General features: G+C 36.5%; 2 pseudogenes; both read right to left on the bottom strand.

The window, feature by feature from the left end:
- Positions 1-2674: 2674 nt before the first annotated feature.
- Positions 2675-8629, bottom strand: LOC147482232 (uncharacterized; annotated as a pseudogene).
- Positions 8630-9291: 662 nt separating this feature from the next.
- LOC147482231 (nascent polypeptide-associated complex subunit beta pseudogene) lies at positions 9292-9829 on the bottom strand (annotated as a pseudogene).
- Positions 9830-11235: the final 1406 nt, after the last annotated feature.

Below are 11235 nucleotides of genomic sequence, written 5' to 3'. Positions count from 1 at the left end.
GACAAGTTAAGGTAAGGTTTTTTTTTTAGAAAGTTTACTTTAGCATTGCAACTCTTTATTGAAGCATCAGACAAGTTCAGAGCTTGCTTCACTGATAAGGTTCCTAACCAATTGTCTATACAATCTTAACACAATCTCCATTGTCAGCATGCAAGTGTGCATCACCGGAGGGCAATACTATGTTTTCTGGCACAACTACAACTGTCAGGGAACATTGTAGATCTTCTATAGGAATGCCGACTACATAAACTAATAGACTACGACTACAAGCCAGCCGGAAGCGAGTCGCTTCTATTCTCGTTGGGGCTGATCCTGCCCCAGTTAGACTTCCTAAGTAATACGTTCTAAAGTGCTTGGCATTCCTTCCAGTTCAAAAGTCGACGCCCCGCCTAGATCAAAAGAAAATAAGCCCATCATTTCTCTTCTATGACTTAAATGAAACAACTCATCCTAGCTTGAAGCAGAGCATCATATATTCTTATGTAGTGACTCTAATTTCCACACTCATATACAACCAAATGGTATTCATGCCAGTAGAGACCTAACTTTCTGAATTATCTTTCTAGGTTCTTTTTAACCATTGAATGACAGTACCAGATTCACTTATCTGCTTTGGTCCGTTATAAGGACTTGGCATGCAGGGTACTTCTGAGACCCTCTGATCTCATACAGTAAGCAAGGAGATGACATGGATTAGAGAGAGACAATGGCCAGAGGTTAATAATACTACGAGAGAATTGAAAACATATCTATTATCAACCAATCATCATACACAATTCACTGTTTTCAACATATAAACAGAAAGAAAGCAAAAAAAAAACAACTATAAGCAGAAATTCAGTGTTAAAATAGTATACCTGAAATTCATCAGTCAATCTCGATTTAACAAACTTGTCCCAATCTTCTTGGCTGATATATTTTTCGTATATTTTGGGAGGTTTTCTAAGCAATTCAAGTTGGTCTTTAAATGGTGTGATGTAGAACCTGGTCAGCCTGCTCTTGAATTCTCTCCATTTCTCACCGATATCTTGCAAAGTACCTTTCATTTTGTGGTCTTCCAAGTTAAATTTCCCCTTAAACACATACAAGAGATTTTGAAACTAGCAAAGAATTAAGACTATCTAATTAAGTAATTTTATTTTCGAACTTTTTACCTTTATAAATTTCCATAATCTGTCTCTCGCTCCTCCTTTGACATCATGCCAATTGTCATAAATAGCAATGGAAACTCGAGAAGCAGCCAGCAAACCTGAGTAGCTAGCCAAATCTTTCCCACCTTCACCAATACGTTGACCATTTTGATTGAATATAACATCCACACGTTCATTCTCTTTCATCTTTGTAAGACGTGAGCATACAACTGCTCCTCTACCTTTCCTTTTCTCTCCAGTACGTTGTGTCACATTTTCTTCCATGTTTTAGTCGGGAGTCTCGTCAACTTCCGTGTTAGAATTGAAGTTTTCTTCTAGATCCATGTTTGAGGCAAGAGTCTCGTCAACTTCCATGTTAGGATTGAAGTTTTCTTCTGGATCCATGTTAAATTCCTGTAGAGTGTAGACATGAATAAAAGCACATGAAGCTAAATAAGATAACAACTATAACTTCTAAAATGATTACACAATTTTACTTAAGCAGAAGATAACAAATCAAAATAAATTTTATTGAGGAAAAAAATTAACGAAACAAACTTTTCTTAGTGATAAACTAAAATGAAAAAATATCCAGTACAAGATAAACCAACTCCTTTGGAAGGAAAGAAAATATGTTTTAGGTCGAATCGACCCATATCCCCTCACAATTTGCATGAGCATAAGAACCCAAAGAGTCAACTTTTGGCAAACTTTTACTGTTTGTATGGTCAATAGAGCAACCAACGTTAATCTCATCCTCATTCTCCTCCTCATGGTAGTCTCTTTCAGGAGCCCTCAATGTTATTGACCATCTTGGGTCAAGCTGGTCGGGTACATAAAATACTTGCTTGGCTTGGGAGGCCATAACAAAAGAGTCTGATTTATGGCCTATTCTACCAAGATCAACAGATGTGAAACCCAATTCATCCACTTTGACGCCATTTCTGCTATCAACCCAATCACACTTGAATACTGGGACCTTAAACGTCATATAGTCAAGCAACCATATTTCTTGAATAACACATCTATGAAATGACTGGGTTTTTATCCTTGGCACTAGCAATTTGCACTGTTGAAGCCACTAAGCTTACACCACTATTCTGGTTTACTAGTGAAGCTTCATGAGCCTTTGTATGAAAGTGAAACCCGCCAATAACATAGCCAGAGCATTTTATAACGTCTCAATGAGGTCCTTGAGCTACAACTTTCAAGATGTCTGAGAGATCATTCCTAGGAATCATTTCCTCTTCTTCAACCTACTTATGCAGGTTTTAGGAACTTGTTAGTCACATTTATAATATGGTATTAAATGTGATGCAAGTTCAATTAGTATACCGTTTTACGAAGCCAGTAAATAAAGGTGCGGTGGCGCTCATCTTGTAGCCATTTCGCTTACCGAAGGGGATTACTATGTCTTAGGTGCTCCATATGCTTCCTACAAAGACATAATTAGGAAAATACAGTAACCATCAAACTGTCCAAATTAAGCAAGAAACTTTCATAGTTTCTTGTAGACGACATTGTTAGGTATAATTAATGTCGACTTACTCAATATAAAGTTGTACGTCAGCTGTGTTTTGCAAAACACACTGATGCGCTTGCTCCCAAGAGTATTGTTCCACTCCAACAACCTTCGTACCACCAAGAGGCTTCCCGTTGGATATTGCATCTTTTTTTTCTTTGTTGTTGGTATCCATGTTTCTTCCTAAAGGAACTCCCAAGGTTTGCAGACCTGATAAGTATTCAGTAAGAAACTCTACAACTTCCTCAACAAGATAATTTTCTGCAATGCATCCTTCTGGACGATTTCGATTTCGAACGTATCCCTTCAATATCTTCATGAATCTAAAATTTAATATATATAAAAGTTAGAGAAAAAAAAGGGTGGGGGGAGAGAGAGAGAGATAGAGACTTCCAATAAATGATGCTTCGTTGAATTATTGAAAAATATAAGAAATTAGCTTGTACTTGCCTCTCAAACGGATACATCCACCGGAAGAATACTGGACCACAAAGCTCGACCTCATGTACAAGATGAATTGTGAGATGCACCATAATGTCAAAAAATGATGGTGGAAAGTACATTTCCAGCAAACACAATGTAACCGCCAAATTGTCTTGGATTTCCTATAACTTAGATACATCCACCACTTTGGCACAAAGAGAACTGAAGAAGAAACACAGCCTAATGATGGCATATCTCACATGCTTTGGCAACACTGATCGTATAGCCACTGGAAGAAGTTGTTGCATCAATGTATGATAGTCATGAGACTTGAGACCATACAATTTCAAATCTTGCACTGACATGCGATGCCTGAAATTTGAGCAATATCCATCTGGCACTTTCAGCTCAAGCAAAGTATTGCAGACTTTTGTTTTCTCCTCTCTAATTAATGTATGGCATGCTGGTGGAAGGTAAGTTCGATTTTCTCTTGTTTCTGGTGCCAGTTCCTTCCTAATATTCATCTCAACAAGGTCAAGACGACTTTTAAGGTCATCCTTCGTTTTATATTTCATGTTGAGGAGTGTGCCAATAATACTATCACAAACATTCTTCTCAATATGTATAACATCCAAGTTGTACCGTACAAGCAGAAATTCCTAATATTCGAGCTCAAAAAATATGGACTTCTTCTTCCAACAAGTTCTACTTTCGCTTTCATTAGTCGGGGCAAGCCGCTTCCTCTTTCGTGTATCTGACTTTTCATTGGATGCCTTCGACTTCCTTTTTGATGCTTTTGGCTTCGGAATCACCAATTTTTTTTTCCCCATTTAAATTGGATCCCCTTGACCTTTCCCAAAATCTTCTTCCCAGTTAACAGCTCTGGACTTAATCGACATTCTTGCTACCCATTAAACCCCTTCCTTTGCTTCCTAAACCGATGGTTTTTTGGAAGCCATTTTCGATGTGCTTGATATATGTTTTTATTCGAATGTTTCAATCTAATGGAATCTGTTTCTTCACTGCAAACTGGACAAGCAAAATACCCCTTGACGCTACAGCTAGCTAAATTTCCTAACGCGGGAAAATCATTAATTGTCCACATTAGTACAGCCCTCAATGTAAAAGATTGCTGCTTGTAGGCATCAAAAACCTCAACACCAGGACCCCATAGAGTTTGTAAATCTTCAATCAAAGGTCTGAGGTAAATGTCAATATCATTACCCGGCTGTCGTGGACCTGATATCAACGTTGTCAACATCAAAAATTTTCTCTTCATACACAACCATGGTGGAAGATTGTAAGTGACCAACATAACGGGCCAACAACTATGCCTACTGCTAAGGTTACTATGTGGATTGATTCCATCTGTTGAAAGAGCTAGTCGTAGATTCCTTGGATCTGAAGCAAAAGTTGGCCACAACTTATCGATCTCTTTCCACGCAAGAGAATCAGCAGGATGACGCATTTGACCATCAATTACTTCTCTCTCATTTGCATGCCATACCAAATCTTTTGTTGTCTGAGCCGATTGAAACATATTTACAAATCTTGGGATAGGTGAAAAGTACCACAATACTTTTGCAGGCGCTTTAGCCTTGTTTTCTTGGTATCTTGATGCTCCACAAGTCGGACAAGTAGTTCTAGAATTATACTCCTTACCTCTATAAAGTATACAATCATTGGGACATGCATGTATTTTCTCAGATCGCATTCCAAACGTAGACAAAATATCTCTAGTGTTGGACATGGATTTTGGCAACTCATTAATTTCCGGAAGGGTTTTTCCGAACAACTTCAATAAAAGGCTAAAACTCTTGTCTGACCACCCGCTTCTTGCTTTCAAATTGAACATTTCGATAAGGAATGACAACTTTGTAAATGTTGTGCAACCTTTGTACAGAGGCTTCTCCGCATCTTCAAGCAACTTACAAAGCTTTTCAGGATCCCCAGTGAAATGCTCATATGCATCCTCAACCATTCTAGTTGTGTCTGCAAAATCATCAGGGGTCTCAAAATCTTGAGAAAGAGGTTGACATGTACTACCATTTCGCGGCTTATCACTAGAAGAATCTTCCCCATGCAATATCCATGTTATATAGGTTTCTTCAAAACCGTTTTCATATAGATGATTTTTTATCTATGCCAAAGTCTGGTGCTGATTATTCCCACAAACAGAGCATGGGCATCTTATCCAATGAAGCATCTTCGGGCCTACACTCTTTTCAGCACATTTAAGAAAGTACAAGACCCCTACTTCAAATTCGTTCGTTACTCTATCCATAGTCATCAAGGACCTATATCCATTCTTATTCCTATTGCAAGTAAACAAAAACCTAAAACCCCATAAAGATAAGTCATTTTAAACACTGTAACCACAAAATAAAAACAAGCATGTAACATACTACATGGAGCTACAGAAAAGTACAAAGAAAAGTTCAGAGAACTGAATGCAGAAAACAATACCTAGCAAGAATATTGGTTTCCACTCAAGTCCTTACACGTACTATTCTCAAGAACTCCAAGAGCTTTCCCAAGAATCTGCAAGACAAAGGAAGAATGTTTACAATAACTCTCAAGTTACTTACTGCAATTACTACTTTGGCAATCTCAAATCAGGCTTATGACTTAAAGTGTTCTAACAGTAGAGTTCAAAAATTTTGTCCCATACAAATTAAATGTCTCTTTTTGGTATCGAATTAAATTCTACTATCAAATTAAAAAAACAAAAGCCATTAGCATTACTTTGCAGATTCACCTAATTGAAACAACGAAGAAAAAAAGGAAGAAAAAAAAAAGTATCGCAGAAGAGGACTTTTTTACCACCGAACAATACTTTGCAGATGCACAAATAAAATTGCAAGAAATTGAACAAGAAAGAATATAGAGAAAACCCTTGTAAACCTCCTTCTCAAGATTTTGAAGAAAACGGTTTTGAAGAAATAATATAGAACTGAGAAATCAAAATCTATCTGAAAACGTTAGATTTTGATTAACTTTGATTATCATGTTGTATAGATTTTGAAGAAAGAATATAGACATACATTATAATCAAAATCAAAACAAACCAGACATGAATTTCGAACCAGAACGAGAAACCCTTACCAGATAATCAGATGAAGCGAATTAATACACGAACTGAGAAACAAATTAAAACACGAACAAGCTAAAAAGAGTGCCCTGGGTTAGAGTGGTAGAGTGGTAGAAGTTAGAAAAAGTTGGAAAGGTTAAGAGTCGTAGAACTGTAGAAGTTGTGGGGAGAGAATAGCGGGAATCCAATTTGAGTGAGTTTCGTACGTGTATTTTTTTTTTCTATTTTGTTTTTCCGTGTATTTGACTATTTGGCATAAACCATGGTAGAAAGCGGAAAATTTATATACCACTGTTTATGTTTAAGGTAGTGGGGATGTGGAGTACTCTCATGCTGAAAAAAAAAACTAACCATGGTATATGGCCCAACTTATCCCACGGTTTTCATGTAACTGTGGCATAACCAATGACCAAAGAAGTTTCCGCCGTGGTATATAAGTATTTCCCACGGTTTTTGGAAGAACCGTGCATGGTATAAACGTTCTTATTGACCGTGGTATATGTGTCATTCTATAGTATAATAATTCACATAGGTAAAGGGTGGATATTTTGTACTCGGTACAGGTGACCTGAATGTGTTCCTTGGGGCACAAGATGGAAATGGACTTGGTGGTATAGTATCCTCATCATGTTCCGAGCTGAGTCACTACTAGCACTACTAAAAAAATGACTTGTGATGACGGCTTTTAGCCGTCATGAAACAGGTTTAATGACGTTTTTTCATTAAAAAAAACTACCGTCATTATAGAGCCCGTCATAAAAGTTAACCAAAAGCGTCATAATTTTGATGATGGTTCTGAAGAAGCTGACATAAATGCTCAAACTTAATATGACAAAAATTCATTTATAAACGTCATAATTGGATCCTTTTGCGTGACATGTTTTACTTAACCGTCATAGTTTTACTAGAAAAAGTGTCAAAAAATAAACCTTCTTTATGACTGTTTTTATTTAAGCGTCACCATGAGAAACAAAAGCGTCAATAAATTAACATTAAAAACTGTCAAGAATTGGTATGTAACACCACAGTTCTTTGGAAGCCGTCATAACTTCTTCGTTTTTTTTTTCCTGTAAATATGAAAATTCCTGTAAATTTGAAATTCCTGTAAACCCAATGCATTCATACACCTTGACAACTCAAGTCTATTATGGAAACAAGAATCATACTTTTATTACCAACATAAATCATTCCAAGAACTTGTTCATATTACATGATTTATTCACGAAGAAAAAAATTAAATAACTCAAACACTTGATTCAAAATCAAGTCATAATCCAACAATAATGCAATTTACATAACCCATCCAACAAATTGTTAATTAACCGATCCATCTCAAACAAACTTAATCGAGCTACCATGCTATCTCACCTGTAACCTAAAAAACAATATGAAGAAGAATGTGTTAGTTTGTTTAATTAAGTAAACTAAAAATATAATTATATAACTACTAAATGAAAGAGATATGATCAACGCTACTATGACAGAGAATCGGTTAAGCCCCAAATGTACACCACTGTAGGATATCTAATCTGTATACACAAATAACCCTTTACCTAATATGCAAAGGAAAGAACGTAAGAAATTACCAAGCAAAAAAAAAAAAACATAAGAAATTAGACCTATGGAGAGATGCATTGATGGTGTTGAATCTGTGTTCTACATAATTCCAAATGTCTAGTGGAAAAACTTCAGGCTAATATGAATGAACTGATTAGCATTGGTAACTAGAACAAACCATGCATGCACATACAATCGATAAAATTTTCGACAATTTGGGGTTAAAGGATGTGCGTCAAAGTAAATTTAATCCCACTAGAAGAAAAAATTTAAAGTAATATTTAAAACTTGAGGCTGCCTTCTGATCCAATACCTTCTTATGAGTGAGCTGTTTCTAATTCCAACTCTCTATGCAGTAAGCACTAAGGAGTTTGGTTTTATGTGTATGATCCGACCCGTAACAATATGAAGAGTTTAAGTATTTCAATCCCTTGATCTCAACCACAGGTAAACTTGTTATGGCTTGGAATTAAATTTAACTCCTAGAACAATATGTTATTACCAGTGTGCGTCATCCAAGTTGACTAAAAGATCTGGAAGACAATAGATACTACACATACAGACATACTAGCCACATACTAGCTGATACATCGTTAGGCTGGGCCACATAGTTACTTGTATAATTGTATGAGTCCCATTGTGCCCGTCTACTTGACTGATCAAAAGCCAGTAGGGGTTTGTAAATTTTATTTCTTAGTTTAAAGATATATGATTGACATTTGACTCACCTAAGTTACTAACTTAAAACACAAGTAGGAGTCGCCAGTTGGTGAAATGCAAGCTAAGAGAAAGATGTGTATCATCTTCACGACCATATTTTGGTTTTAATTATGATCACATAAGAAATTAAAGGTAACATACCTCTTCAGCAAACACATCAAAAGGCTTTTGCCCATCCAAAACCATTCCATAAGCATGGTACCCAAACCCCTCATCCCCCAAAGATAGCAAAGTTGTATACCATTTAGCCCGCCACAGAAGTCGTTTAGATGATCATGGCCATTGAAAATGGCTTTAACATCGCCTACTTCTAACAATGTTGCAAAGAAGCCCGAGTTGATGGAAGCCGAACTAATGACCCAATTTCTTGTTTCACACCTGTGAAGTTTGTTGAATCAAGGCTAGCATATTCTGGAAGTGGGATGTGGAACAAGAATGCAAATTTTACGTCAAATACATGTTTCTAAACTGAATATAACGTTAAGTAGAATTGTGGATCAGAACATGAGTAAACAAAATGAAATAGAATGCTCCCATCTGAGTGTTTTATCAAAAATCTTGTGCACAAAACAGAAGCTTCTGTAGAAATACCAGCACCCCCCCCCCAAGATCGTATTGGAAAGTTAATTATACAACAGATGTAAGAGTTCTAAATTTCAATTTTAAACCAATTAGAAATGCCTCGGGTTGCTAATTAGTAAAAATCACTTCATGAAAATACAAAGTTTATAATTACTTGGCAGTACGTGTGGGAATGCAAAAATCTAAAAAACAAAACCAAGGAAAAAGTCACTGAGAGAAACTACAAGAACAGAGATGCAAATAAGGAAATAACAATATTCATAAACTTCCCTTGAGAATTTCTAAGAAGTTTGTTTCTCCTCAGCAGCAGCTTCGAAATGTTTCCCCTAGTACAAGATCTGGGATATCATCATCGTCATCCTACTCTTGTGGTGCTACACCTACAGCTGCACCAGGTGCCTTCTCCTGAAATTGTTCAGCAAGCCTCCTCAGGTTGTCCAGTTATCCGGTCCCAATTGGTTGATGATCCCAGGGAGAATATCCTGCAGTTTCTTTGTCTGAGGAGTTCCACTAACAACCCAAGTGTTTGCAACAATTGAAGCTTGAACTTTTGGATTATGAAACTGGATGACTGTGACATCCTTAAAAATGTTGACTTCCTCAATGGCTGGGATGACATTGACACGTAGTCTTTTAAGAGTGCTCTGGAGCCTTTTATCATCAGTGGTTGTGGTCCTGTGGACGACCTTCTTCTTTCTTCTCATGCTACCCTTGCCACCAGTGCGGACTGCTCCAACCATTTTCATAAGCTTTTCCACATTCATCTTGAAAAGATAGGGTTTTAGAAAACAAAGGGGAGGTTTTGGATGCGGCAAGCACCAGTAAAAAATCACTTGAGGGTTAGTTCAGGATTGTTTTTCTGAAAGAAAATCACTTAAGGATTAAGCAATGGTAACTTTGTAATTTCAAAAGATGAAATTATGCATTATAATTGGAAGATACCATGAAAAAAAATCACCAGAATTCATTGTAAAAAATTCACCTTAATAAACTCGAAACGAATTGAAGGCAATAGTGATAGGGTTGAAGAAATTGAGACAGAGATGCATAGCTTGATCGATCCAATTCTAAGGCTTCCATTTAAATCAGAGAAAACCAAAACAAAAATTCAAAGATTCGAACACATAAAATCAAAATTTAGGAGAAAATGAGGTACTTTCTTCTCCATTCTGAGATGTTAGAGAAGGTTCATCAAATATGAGTTAGGTTTGAATAAGAATTTAGATTGGCAAACCTACGGTTTCCACTTGAATCTGACAAAACCAAAGCGAAATCAAATTTGGGAGAAAGTAAAGGAGGCACCTTTTTCTCCATGCACAGAGGAGATGGAAGAGAAGTTTTACCAATAGTGGCGTGACTGCAATTTCCTTCATTGCTACTCAATTTTTTGACTGTGTTTCTTAAATTTTAACTGGAAAGGAAAGGAAATACTTTTTTCATTTTTAATCGGAAAAACAAAGATTTATTTTCTAATGGATAGACCTCGAACTCAAGACGCAGAGTGAACGTGGGCTTGTTTAGGCTTAGTCATGAAGGAAATATTTATTGACGGTTCATTGTTTCTTAGCGATTTACTGATGTTTATTTTATTTGTTATTGACGGTTCAATTGAACGCCAAAATGGTCGAACAATGCACCCCAAAAACTTGCGAAGGGTGTTGACGGTTTATTATACCTGACTATTTTAGGAAACACGTCTAAATTTATCATATTTTCTTGACGCTTGTGTCTTACACGACATAATGTTGGAGTAGCCGTCATGAAATTATTATATTTTTTTGATGTCTGTGTCTTACACGACATAATGTTAGAATAGCCGTCATGAAATTATCATATTTTCTTGACGCGTGTGTGTTACACGACATAATGTTGGAATAGCCATCATGAAATTATCATATTTTCTTGACGCCCATGTCTTACACGACATAATGTTGGAATAGCCGTCATGAAATTATCATATTTTCTTGACGCTTGTGTCATACACGACATATTTTTGCAATATCCGTCATAAAAATATCACCAAGACACCTATCTTGACGTTTTTCAACAAAACCGTCAAGATAGATAAAAAAACATGCGTCATAATATGTCCTTTTTTTAGTAGTGTACTGTCATCCTTTGATTGTGGGGATCCCATTATACCATAATTTACATCAAAGTTTTCCAACTCAACATACTCTGTGCCATTCTCTATAACCGATTCATTGGGT

This window comes from Coptis chinensis, chromosome 8, assembly GCF_015680905.1.
Source record: "Coptis chinensis isolate HL-2020 chromosome 8, ASM1568090v1, whole genome shotgun sequence".
Lineage (NCBI taxonomy): Eukaryota > Viridiplantae > Streptophyta > Magnoliopsida > Ranunculales > Ranunculaceae > Coptis > Coptis chinensis.
This window is presented reverse-complemented; position numbering and strand designations above follow the sequence as displayed.